Source organism: Equus caballus, chromosome 19 (assembly GCF_041296265.1).
Source record: "Equus caballus isolate H_3958 breed thoroughbred chromosome 19, TB-T2T, whole genome shotgun sequence".
Classification (NCBI taxonomy): domain Eukaryota; kingdom Metazoa; phylum Chordata; class Mammalia; order Perissodactyla; family Equidae; genus Equus; species Equus caballus.
Genome location: NC_091702.1, coordinates 36,304,272 through 36,317,508, shown reverse-complemented (window position 1 = coordinate 36,317,508; position 13,237 = coordinate 36,304,272). Strand labels below are relative to the sequence as shown.

Sequence of the window (13,237 nt, the reverse complement as noted above, 5' to 3'; positions counted from 1 at the left end):
TGATTTGATTCATCACTACTAATTGGTGGTGACCCACTTTGATAACACTCTCAGTAGTACTTAGCACACGGTTTCTGACACAGTGTCAATAAATGCTGCATGCATGAATCAGCGAGCCCACAAAAGCAGATTTACTTCTTCATAATCATATTTGTCAACCATAGTTTTCTTTGCTCCTTTAATTAAAAGATCCTTTGCAAAATCCGGGACAAAACTACCATCCTCTTTACAGGTTAGGCACTGAGAACTGGTTTTACCATATCCAAAGCAGGTCCCATTTATTTTAATTTTTTTTCCCCAAAAAATTCACCAACACTGCCCTTCTCATTCTCCAGTCAGTATATTATGATAAAGAGTTCACTTTATGCCTCATTTTTAAATCTAGTACACATATCTACTGTTTCCAGCCATGGCTCATGTCATTCATAGAGCAAATGAATGATAAAATTTCACTGACTTAAATTTCAAATGTGATATCAATTAGTTCACTAATCAAGGAAACCAAAGATTTGAGCACTCTCCCTCTGAGTGTGTTTTATTCATTCCAAACATTAACTGAGCCCTATTACAAGGAATGTATAGAACCTAGTCTTCGGTTTCAAGAAAATCACATTCTTCTGGGAGTCTGTAGAATTCATTTTACATAAACTATTTAAGAATCCTTCTAGGAACAGAAGTCAGTATAGCTGGTCAGTACCTCATTTTCCCTCCTTGTCAGGTTTGTCACGTTAGCACTGCTTGTCAACAAGTGTTACTATTAATAATAGTCTTGAGATTTCATCAGGCTCCCAATTAAAAATTATGTCTATGTAAACTGCCTTGAAACCATACAACTTGACAAAGTAGCACCTATGTCGTTGATTAAATTTTCTTTCACTCTAATTGTCTGGCCCTAGAACTATGATTCCATTCAAGCTCAGCTCTTATGAAGATGAACATAAAAACAGGATATTAACAATGTGTGTCATCCCACTCGTATAAGGGATACTTCTCCAAATGCTCACTACTAAAAGCTGTTCTTCCAATAACATACTGTGAATCCCTTCTAGAACATAACATGAGCAGTTAGCTCATCCTTGTGTATAAAGCATAAAACTAGAGTTATTTTCAAATAATACAAATAAAGATTTTACAGTGGAATTCTTTCCAGGTAAGAAAGTTCTCACAATTAGTTTATCTCAAATTAAAACTCTCAAATATCCACTACTGAGAAATCGTGGATAATATTCAGGTCTTGAAACACACATCAAAGAGATATGCTGGTTTTCCACTGAGAAAATTTACTGAGGAATATCCCAGCCCACAACTCTCAAATATTGTCAACTGAGAATGATGACTTTGGGCTTCTATTTTGAGCTCCTACTCACTATAGCATTGCTGGGCAGTTAGGAGCATAGGTATGGAGCCAGACTGCCTGGGTTCGAATTCTGGCTGTCACCTGCTGGCTGCATAAACTTGGACAAGTTACTCAACCTTTCTGTGGCTCACTTCCTCATACGTAAAGTGGGGATTGCCTCAAATAATTTTTATGACTATTAAATTAAATAAACACAAGATATGCAAAGCAGTGCCTGAAATATACTAAGCACCCAAAAACGGTAGCCATGATGCCAGTAACATGCCCTCAACTATACTACATAAGGCAGAACTATATAGAATGAGAAGATGGTATGGTGGAAAGAATATGGCATTTTTAGTTGAAATGTGAGTTCGAACCTCCCTAATTCTACTTGCTATATTTATGACTTGGAATTATTTAAACTGAGCCCCGTTTCCTCATCTGTAGGATGCTACGAAATGCAAAAGAAGTTCCCATAAAGTGTAACAGAAACTTGAAGGAAATCAAAATAAACTTCAGCTAAGGAATCAGAGGAGGCTTATTACAGAAGGCAGTATTTTAATAAAGATTGTACAATAGATATGCAAAGGTAAAAACATTAAAAAGAGTGTTCTAGACAGAGGTAACAATTCAAGTAAAGACACAAGGAAGGTGTTCATGTGCTGTTTTCAGGCAATAGTGCATGGTGCAATCTTGCCAGAGCAAAGGGCATAAAGGGATGCAACTGGAGTTGAAGTTAAACAAGCAGATTCAATCAGCAATGGATCACAGATTCCTGGCCACACTGGGACTTATTCCCACAGGCACTGTCAATATAGTAAAGGTGGCAATAGGCCAGTAACAGGATCAGGTCAAAATGAAAAGTGTATTCTAGACAGAAGGAATTCAGAAAGAATTAAGAGCAATGTGCAAAGTGGTTGGAGGCCAAGGGCCTGGAGATAAGAAGTTCCAGATTCCTTTAAGGGGCCAAAACTAAGCCAGTTGCCAAAGAGAGGAGGGGCGTGATGTCAAGAGAAGGCAGAGATGATGGGGAAGTAGAACAGGTGGATCTCAATACCTGTGGAAGAAGGAAGAGTCAAAGAGAAATGACAGGACTGTACAGTGTCAGAAACAGACGCCTGAGGAGGAACAGATTTAAAAGAGATGAAACCAAAGAACCCAGAACAGAGGTCCACCTAAGGAAGAATCTTAAGCAACCAACTAAAATCTACGCCCTGCAGGCCACCATGCACAAATGAGAACCATGCTCACGTATGGCTCTCTCAGCTGACAGTGTTAGAGGTGAGTTTGGAGCTAAAAGGTCTAGCATCAAGAAAGGAACAGAATTCAGAGTAGGGGAGTATTTGGAGAAGAGAGATGCATGAAATACAAAGAATGAACAAGATGCGACAAAGCAGGGCTTCTTCATAGGACTCAAACTGACTCCATCAAACAGACAAGGCAAAACCAGTCTGGTGTCTCTATCCCCTGATACGGACCACTTGCATTATGTGATACGTCCACTTGATCCCTTAGAAAATGAAGCAAGGGCCAATAAAAAAAAAAAAACTCTCCCCTCAATATCAGCCATTTTCCTCTCACAGGCTTTGAGCACAGGGGGCAAAAGCGGTAGGTGTAAAGGTTGCAAGGTCAGGGAGTCAGGAATGGGTGGAAATTGTCCAAGGTCTTTTCTTAATTGTTGTTTTCCCTTTTCATCACAAGTCAATTAAAAGAAAAGGAGACTCCATCAACCCCAGACAAAAGCAAAATAAACTCCCAGAACTAAGCATTTTGTCTGACAACACTGAGGAGAAACAGCCTATCTTTGTCATGTAGCAAGTGTAGTCTTTCTGGGAAAAAGAAGAAACAAGAGGTGTGGAGATCAGTCAGTTAAACACCAAGCTCAGAGCCCAAAAGAGATCTATTTTTATAGCAATTTTGCACAGAATGTGTGCCCTTGAACCACACATAATATATTGCTGGGCTTATGGCAAAAGAAGAAAAATAAGGAGTGATATTTGCTGATAACAGCAAGGAAACTTAACTAATGTCAACAATACATCTCTTCTTGACAGTAAGACTTAAAATCTTACACTTAGTTCTACAGGCCCCTGTTGAAGAGCGTCCCAGACAAACTGAACCACATTTTGATGAGGGTAAACAGAAGGTTAAGAGAGCTCTGAAACCAGATCATAAAAAAAGAACTATCATTGGAACGTGGGCTACCTGAATTAGAGAAAACTTGAGGGAGACGAGCGCATGGTAGAGCTCCTTGCCTCCCTTCCCAGCTCCATCTCACTCACCGCCTAGTGCTATGTCTTGTTCACTGCCAGATTCTGGACCCTAGTAAGTGCTCAATAAAAATGTGTTAAATAAGTGAATCCAAACCCTCAAAATAACGCTGGTCTTTCCAGTCCTTGAAGATATCAGATTCCCTCTTGCCTTTGGCTCCCTGCACAGATTAATCTCTTTGTCTGAATATTCTTTGCCTTATGCATAACTTTCCCAGCAGTCAGCATTCCCACATCCTTGAAAAATATCATCATAAATAGATCACCTACCCCTATTATAAACCATAGCTCCTTCTGCTTCCCTTTCATAGCACTTGCTGTGGTTACATGTTTGCATGGGTACCTGATCAACAGCTATCCCCCCAACTAGACTAGAGGTTCCAAAAAACCAAAGGCCGTGTCTCTTTTGCTCAGAATTGTGTCGCAAGTACCTGTACTTAGAAAAATCCCTAGGATGTGGGTGTCACTCAATAAATACTGAAAAAATGAAGGGGAGAAAGAAGGACCCCTCAGTAATATCAGTAGAATGGCCTACCCTGGCAACAACACTTTCTCAGAGAATCTATTCCCACCCACAGAAACCACTGAGTAGGCAACATGACTCTCTATGACTGCAATCCTAGATATATATTTGATCAGAAATGGACACTCTACTATTATGAGACAAGTCACTTTTCTCCCCAGTAATTTTGAGAGACTGAGTCAGCTTATCATGCATGGGACAGAAGCAGAAACCAGGAGTTACCACTCTACATCCATCACACCGGCAAAAATTATAAAGTGTCATGATACCATGTAGCGCGGATGAAAAGGAAAGCTTGGAGAAAAGGAAAACCCTATTGCTTGGCTGGGGGAAATGGACCTTAGTGTAGCCTATATATTAAAAACTGTTGGCAGACCTAGTGAAATTGAGTATGAAAATGCAGTAGGACCAAGCATCCCACTCCTAGCCACAAACCTTGAGCTAACTTCTACCAATCATTGAGAACACTTGTACAAAAATGTTCATCACAGCCAAATTTGTGGGAACAGGGAGTTGGAGACACCTTTGAGGTATATCACTAGGGAAGCGGATCCATGAAACGCAGTGGATACACACTCTGGAATACTCTGCAGTGTCAGAAGCAGTAAACTCCTTGGAGGCCAGCAATGTGAACAGATCTTTAAAAGACCATGCTGATCATATAAACAAATGCAAATTAATATAGTTGTTTAAACCCATTAGCAAGAGTAGAGCAGTAGTTCCCATTCTGTAGGCAAAGTGTGTCTCGGAGATACCATACGTACAGTTATATGTTCACGGAGCATTCTTTGTGTAAATGATTAAACATGTCTCATACATGCTTGACCAGTTTTAAAGTGCTGGCAACTTTTTTCATCTGTGGAAAAAAATTAATACTATTCAAATTAAACAGTCTAATCCATATATTTAATGTCTGATACAATCTAAACCGTCTACAAATGTTATCTATGTCTTATAATTAATAATACTTGTATTATTTAATTTGGGAACCAAAAAAGGCTATGCTGAGCCACAATAAGAGGGAAAAAGATAAGAAACAGGACCAGGTCTACAGCACAGTCCAGTGATCTATAGGCAAAAGAGCCAAGAGTGAGATGTCCAGAGTCAGACTGCTTGGGTTCGAATCTTGGCTCAGCTACTAACTCATCAGCTATGTGACCTCAGGAAAGTGACTTTCTGCACCTCACTTTTCTAATTTATTAAACACGTAAGTTAACAGCCCCTGTGTCATAGAGTTTGTTATGAGAATTATTGGAATTAACACATTTAAAGGACTTGAAACAGAACTTAGCACATGGGAAGTGGATGATAAATGTTAGATATTGTTACAATGTAAATTAAAATATTATATATTTCCAAAGATTCATAGATATATAAAGACTATTCCAAACACATTACAGCAGGAATCTGTTGGGTGGAAGGGAAATTGGAATGAGGTTAAAGGATGAGGCAAAGAAAAATAAAAACAAAAACAAAACAGAAGCTCTGCGAGGACCAGTAACGAAAATTTACCATCCTTGGAGTCATAGAGTCTAATGGATCTTATGTGCACAAGGAGGAAAGAGCAAGGATGTTCATGGACTCATGCGATGGAAGTGCAACAGAGTGAAAGTCTTGAAACTCTTAGTTTCAAGGACCCAAGAGCTACTGTGGTTCCCACCTTCATGGCTTTTGACCTCTCGGATTTTCCAACTTACAGCAAACCAACCTTCACTTGGCCAGTGTGAGTTAGTTTCTGTTTCTTGCAACCAAGAAAAGCCCTCAAGTGGAAAAAAAGATTAGACTTGCTATGTGTTAACTCAGAAGGCAAAAGATTTAAGAAGTCAGAATCCAGTATAAGAAACATGTTTCAAACACTTGGTTTACCCAACAAATAAACAAGCTCCAGTGAGTAATGAATCATTTATCACTTTGGATGTGCAAGCAGAGTCTACACAATCATTTATCCAGGATGCAAGTTCTGGATGGGAGGCTGAACTAGTTAATTTCCAAGGGTTTTCAGGAATGTATGATTCTGGGACTCACTAAGATATTCATGAACATAAAAAGCCTCAGGTATACTAAGAAATAGTACAAAATGCATTTTTGATACTAATGTTGGAGGGGAAGACTAGCATTTTCCCTAGGGGCTCAAACATTTCCTCTCATTGGTACCACAGGCCATGCAAGATTCATGAGGTGAGACTTGTCCACAGTCTGTCACCTACTCCTTCTGAATGTCCTAGGCAAAACTGACAGAAATTACCCTTTTCATTTGTCCACATACTTAGTCCTATCTTATTGCTGTAGCAAATGTTAAATAGACTTGCCTTACTCCAAAACCCACTAACATTTATTGAGTATCTATCATTTGTGAGCTTTCACACACGTCATCTCAAGGAACCCTCCTAAAACGCAGGCAGATGGGAATAATATCTTCATTATAAAGACAAAGGAAAGAAAGCTCAAAAGGAACAGAGTCTCTCCAAGGTCTCAAACCACATAAAGACAGAATCATCACTTGAACCTGAGATATTTGCCAACAAATATGATGCTATACAACATGCCACAAATACCTCTTATGAACACATCCCACATTTTGATGTATTAAGTCCTAAACCTAAATCCTATAACCCTTTCCTTGGAAACCTATCTACATCAGATTAACCAGATACACCGGTTATGCAGATTCCCCTTATATCTTGAGTCAACAGCTTATAAACTCAACACGTTTAAAACATTGAATAGTTTGAGCACTGAACAATCTCTGGTCTACTCTCCTGTGTGGTTCAGACTCAGGAATTCTCCCCACCACTCAGCACCAGAGTAGACAAGCTGACACAACAAATGAGAGTAAATGCTAAGGAATGCGCTGGAAACAGTGCTGACTAGAAATGAGGAGACGTGTTCTTGTCTCTATTCTCCAGCAGTAGCTATGAGAGCCTGGGCAAGTCACTTTTGCTTTGGATCTAATTTTCTTCTTGTAAAATCAGGTGGTGAGATGAAGTCAGTGGTTCATACGGGAAGCTTTCATAAAGTGCTGATGTACAGGCCCACTGCAGAACAACTACATCATAACCTCTGGAGGATGAAGCCCTGACATTTGTATTTTATGAAAGCGCCACTCCTGATTCTTAGGTATAGCCAGGGTACAGTCAGCCCAGATGATCTTTGAGGTTTTTCTCAAGACTTTCTAAGGTTCTCTACCCAAAAGCATCAAAGAGTTAGACAATTCAGGCCACAGCTCCCACTTAGGCTTCCTGAAGCTTCCACGCTTTGGAAAATCTCTTTAATGCCAACAACTGAAGGAGAGATATTATCTCCTCTTGCAATAGTCATGTGGTCACCAGCATCTGCAGTTTAGAAAAGAACGATGAAAACAGCAGTTCCATGGTAAACATAACATTTCTAGAAAGCTTAGAAATGAGAAATAAGGCTGAAAAAGACACACAGAAAAGGTAAACAGAGTAATAAAAGCTGTCTAATTCTACTACAGACAACTTTACTTCATTGATATTTTGAAAACATACATGTTAGCAAGCAAAGTTCTGAGAGCTGGGACTCAGGAAATGGCAAGGAGAGCAATGCACCAAAGGGAGGCTGACGAGTTTTGGAATAAGTACGGTAATTTAATCAGTCAGTGAAAAATTAAGAAAACTCAGGGATATGAGGTTAAAAAAGCAGGGAGGGGCTAGATTATTAAAAATTAAATAAAAATAACCGAGAAAAAGAAAAGCCACAGAAGCTTTCAGATGGCATTATAAAAGCAGTCACTTTAGGAGTTAAAGACAGAGAGGTTAAACGTCATTCACAGTAACCAACAGAAGCCTTCACAAAGAAAGAGCTGGAATGATCTGTAGTCTGTTTCATGAAGTGTTGACCTTGATAGCCCACTGGCACAGAGCCTGGAGAGGGGCAGAAAGAGACAGAGTTAAGAAAAATCAAAAGCCAAACGCCACCTGCTACTTTCACTGGTTCATAAAGGCCATGTGAGATTTGAGTGGCAAAAGGAAGCCGAACCTGTAGACTCACTTCAAATGATGAGACAATTCCAGTGTGCTTACTAAAGAGAGCTGTTTCTAGTCATTTCAGTGGGGCCCCAGAAGCCTTTTTAAGGTAATTGTGGACAGGACTCTCCTGAGATTATTAAGCACAAAACACACGTGTGCAGACACTACCTTCAAGCAGAGGATGAGAAAGTTGTTTTTTCTGAAAAGTAAAAGCGTTAGGTGCAGACAACTCCCACTCCCCACCAGATGGGACGCAGAAGGAGTAAATGAAGTAAAGAATTTATTATAACAACAGAGGTCTTTAAGAGTGATGAACTGATAGCAAATAATTACATCTATTCTATATCACAAATAACCGGGAATTCTGTATCCCGTAACCCTGTCGCGTGAGTGAGTGTGTGTGTGATTTTTGCCATTACATATTTATTTCTTTATAGTGTATTCTCCTCCTTTTTACAACATAAAATCCAGCAGGGCAAAGACTTTGGTCATTGTTTATTCTTAGTGCTAAAACAGTGTCTGACACATCATGGGTTTTCAAACATTGCTTGACTAAATGAATGAATGAACAAATAAACGAATTAGTGTCTCTTTTCCTTTTTCTATAACTAATTTATGCTTGCATCTTTTCTTTCACAAAGTCCTGAGAACAATCTAGTTCAGGTATAAGAGCTATGTTTTCCTAGTTAGTACGCAATCAAAGAAGCAGATGCAATCTTTTGATTTCAAGTTTAGAATTTAGATGCATAGCTAAAGTTGTAAGACTACTTTACCCATGTTTGTCTTTTAACTTCTCCCAATTTATTTCTATACCTCTTATCTTTTCAAAATATACATGCATAGATACAAACATACAGAGATACACATAGACTATTTGTATTATTAGAAGAAGAATACAACTCAACCGTATCAATGCTGTGCAGGCTGAAAAGATATCATCCCTGTAGTTCAAGTGTTGAAATCATTTAGTTGTTCTCTTCGCAAGAAGTGAAAAATGTCTGGATATCCAAAGATGAAATTTCCAGGTTGGAACATTTTAATGAAGGGAAGAAAAACAGAGATTCTGAACAGGTTTGCGGCAGATTTCAAGCCGTATTTGAAAATTATGCACTGTATTTGCAGAGAGAAGACTCTCTGCTTAAAGTACATTCTTTATACACATGCTGACAAAATTAAGGGCATACCATCCTTTGCTGAATGAGAGCTTCTGAGAAGCGCGAGTGTGAGCCCTTTTCTTTTGTTCCCTGGAGAAAAGCTAAGGCACGAAAAATACTTTGTTAATGAATCATCTTAAGCTTGCAAATTTAAAATTTAAGTCAGCAAGATTGATAAATTAAGGTTCTGATGGCAACATGATTCTTTCCTGTCATGCACATGGTAGAGCTATAACAGGCACACTTGTTTCCATCTTAAGGACTGGGGAGGACTGACACAACACGGAGATTCAGCATTGCTGATTAGGAACGTCAGCAAAAGAAGTTCTGAAGTCCTCTGTGCTGCGGGAGTCAAAATAGCAAAGAAAGGTAAAGAAGACTCATGCTACCATTTTCTCCTTAGCCACGGTGTGAAATAATAACAGCCCTTCATATTAGTTCAGCACTTGCAATTTACAATTCCCTTTTGCACACAATTACGATTTGAAGTAGAACTACAGGCCAGTACTGTTTATCCCCTTTTGACAAATGGAGAGACTGAGTTCCACAGGATAAGTGACCTCTCCCATGTCACAGAGCCTGCAAGTGATGAAGCCAAGCCTCGAAAGCAGGCCAGTACTTTGTCACTATACAATACAGCATTAAACCGCAGCTACATAGGCAGGAACTTGCCGTCTGCTCTTTTACTTTGCATTATTTTCAGTAACAGACAGGGATTGCGGGATAGTGGTAAATGAATGAACCATTAAATGGAGCCCAAGTACAGAAATGGCTTCGTCTACCTTCAGTAAATATTCTGTGTTCCTCTGCATAGGTGTGTCGGTCATAAAAGCATGGAAAACGAAGTTCAAGCAGCGAAAATCAAGTTCTGAGAGGACAGACCACAAACATGCCTTAACTGACTTGTCCATCTGCCTCCATCCTGCCTTTGAAATAAAAGAAAAATGTGTATTTCTTACAGTGCTTTTGTCATCCCCTAACTGGTTTTACAAATAGAGACATAAACCCCTTCAGTATGTTCATAAGAGAAGAGCCCTAGGAGCCAATCAGAACTCCACTGGGTCACTCCGATGCTACGCTTCTGTGTAAAACCAGTTGACTTTCTCAGGACAAAACACCTCAGTCTGAGACAGGACAGTAAAAATCACTGGGCACCTTGAAAGAGTAGTTTCCATCAAAAGGGATTTATATAAAACAACCCATACACAGAGCTTGATTCTTAAGTTTAGAAAACTTTCCACAGTGAAAGTATGAACTGAAGCCATGGTCACATAACAATCTGAGCAAGAAAAGCAAAAGAAACCTACTTCAGGAAGTCCCTACTTGGCCTGATGCTACAGATTATAGAAAGTATGTTGTCGCCCAGGTTGCCCATCTGTCCATTAATGTATGAACAATGGAAGTTTTTGCAACCAACTATTCACTATCTAAGTATCAGATTCTGGCAAGAAAAACAGAGAGAGAGGAGTAAAGGAAAATGGTGGCATGGACAGTTGAGAGAGGAGTTAAAGAAACAATAATTGGTGGAAAAGGAGAAAGAATGATGAGCATATTTAACTTTGCATAGTCACTCTGAGCCTGACATCAGTCCTCACTAGGTGAGTGAGTACTCTATGGTGCCCCCATGGAGATTACAGCTGAGTTTGGGAGGAAGGCAGTGATTAAAGAATTACACACATATGCAATTAGAAACTGTGATGAGTACTGCAGGGAATAAGTTTAGGAGGATTTGAGAACATCCATTCAACTCTAAGACTGCACCTTCCAGGGACCAGTTATCAGAACATAGACAGAGGCATTTGTGATAACATGAAGGAGAGGAGTAGGAAGGCTCCTAAATGATGACAAGTGCAGCTTTGCTGTAGTTTTACTTTTATTAGGAACTTAAGCAACATTACAAAAGAAGAAGTGAATGTTCAACTTCAACCCATATCCATGCTTCTAAATTATCTTCGGGTATATTCTGATATATACCATGGTCAAAGATTGTAACTGCCTTAGGACTTTCAAAATCTGGATTCAGTCCTTGCTCTAGAACACACTAGTTGTTGACACTGAACTTCCCCTACTGTAAAATGGAGACCATAAATCTCTGCTGTGACACTAGACAGGGTTGATGTGTAAGGATTCAATGTCGGTAGAATATAAACACATTTTGAAAGGTCCATATTGTTTGTACACAAAAATATGTCAACCCAAATGTCTGATATATATATATAGACATATACACATATATTCATATATATATATATATAGTTGGATTTCTCATTATGTTGTCATTTTTTTATCACAGAAATTTCTCAGTCACTCTGTTGTCCTTCTTTACCCGATGTTTTTCTCTGCCAGTGGAAGATGGAAGAGGGAAGTAAGAAGATATCAGAATCTTTTTGCCTGACTCCTCTGCTCACAGGCAGAATAAACAAAGGACAAAGGACCAAGGACCTGAGTCAAACCCCAAAGGTCAAGCTGCACCACTCAATGATGACACTGATTAACATAACCTCTGGTAAAATTGGTGTCAGCAATAAGTATCAAGAAAAATTCTGAGACCTTAATGATACCATGAGTTGACATTGAGGGGAAACGGTAGCATAAATTTGACTTAATGTTTTGTCAGCAACCATACAAGAATATGAAATGTATACAACTGAAACAGCATATTTACATCTAGTTTCCTATATAAGGAAGGGTAATACGAAATCCTAGACTGCATGTCTCTTCTCTATCAATCATAAAGAACTACAAGAAAATCCTAGAAGGAAACGCTACCCTTCATAAGCAGCAGTAAAATCATTTATTAATGATAGGAAAGTGCTTACTAAGTGCCAGACACCATGAAAAGAACTTTTAATATAATAACTAAATTTCACAACAGCCTGGGAAGTGGGAACTGTTATTATACTCTTTTTTACAGAAGAGCACACTGAGACTCAGAGATATTCACTAACTTGCCTAAGATCACACAGCTAGCATTTATCAAACATACTGAACTGCTACCATTTATCTGGCACTATGCTAGGAGGCCGGGAGAGGTGGGGAGGGGAAAGGTCAAAAAGGAGACATCCCTGATTCAGAAATGAGCCACACCCTGGTTCTACCCAAATAATTTACAGAAAAGTTAAGATATGAACATAAATTACTATAATCTAAGGTAAAAAATTTTAAGTATCACACGAAATACACAGTTCCATTTCAGTGTTTACGTGTACGCGGGTAGAGGAGGGGGATGGGTCACAGATGAGATGAATTCCAGGCAGAAAAAATTATAGAATTAACATGAATAACCATATTCTTCACAACCTTACATATTTCAGTTGGGGCTTGATTCCTTTAGGATAAGCCTATGGGCTAAGTATTCTCTGAATCTGTTTTCCTGGTGGGTAATTCAGCAATACAGTTCACAGTAACTAGATGCTTCCTGAGGGCAGGTACTCTGTACGGTATCCTCGCTGCCTAGGACAGTGTCTGGTACATAGTGGTGTTCAAGAGATATAGACTTAGGCGTTGAATGAAGTAATGTGTTAATTAATTAATTAAAAAGTGAACAAATGAATACAGAAACATAAAGCCAGGTGAACACTATTAAGAAGTGTAGACTATACCAGAGTTCATGAACTCAAGTCCCCTGACTGCTAAAGCCCCCGTCCCCAGGTGTAACTTTGCAAAGATGACTGCCAAGGGACTTTTTTGCTAGACAGCAGGTGGGAGTTCTCTTAATCAAGATACCACACTGGTGACCGAACCGGTCACTGATTTCAAGAATACCAAGAAGCAAAACATGAACTTTTGCTATATTCCCCATCATGGCAGGAAGCACAGAGCGAACCACAAAAGCTGTATTATCTAGAACTTTCTTGAGAGCTATAAAGTAACTCATTTGCAGAAGTCGTTGATTTTGTACACGAGGAGTGTTTGGTGAGATTGAGGAAGCGAATGATGGTTGACTTCCTGGAGTGAGTCAC

General features: G+C 39.2%; 1 protein-coding gene across 14 annotated transcripts in view; it reads right to left on the bottom strand.

Moving 5' to 3' along the window:
- The window catches only part of LPP (LIM domain containing preferred translocation partner in lipoma), a 637,546-nt gene that overhangs the window by 376,012 nt on the left and 248,297 nt on the right, over nucleotides 1-13,237 (bottom strand). The window contains exon 1 of one of the 14 annotated variants that reach the window (XM_070243470.1): nucleotides 4,897-4,983. The exons of the other annotated variants lie outside the window; for them this stretch is intronic. The gene's annotated coding sequence lies outside the window, so the exon portion shown is untranslated. Of the gene's footprint in view, nucleotides 1-4,896; nucleotides 4,984-13,237 lie in introns of those variants that run through there. 14 annotated transcript variants of the gene reach the window in all.